The following is a 241-nucleotide window of genomic DNA, read 5'->3' as shown; positions in this document are numbered from 1 at the left end:
CCAAAGTTCCTGGGGCTCTTCCTGGTGCTGCAGCCAGGTCAAGGTGCCAAGAGGAAAGCACTGTGCCAAAGAAAGAGAGAAGAATCATGGAATCATGAAATGGTTTGGGATGGAAAGGAGATTAAAGCTCCTCCCATCCCACCTCTGCCATGGAAGGGACACCTCCCACTATCCCAGGCTGCTCCAAGCCCTGTCCAGCCTGGCCTTGGGCACTGCCAGGGATCCAGGGGCAGCCACAGCT

This window comes from Parus major, chromosome 7 (genome assembly GCF_001522545.3).
Source record: "Parus major isolate Abel chromosome 7, Parus_major1.1, whole genome shotgun sequence".
Taxonomy (NCBI): Eukaryota; Metazoa; Chordata; class Aves; order Passeriformes; family Paridae; genus Parus; species Parus major.
The sequence above is the reverse complement of the archived record's forward strand: the minus strand, read 5'-3'. Positions refer to the sequence as shown.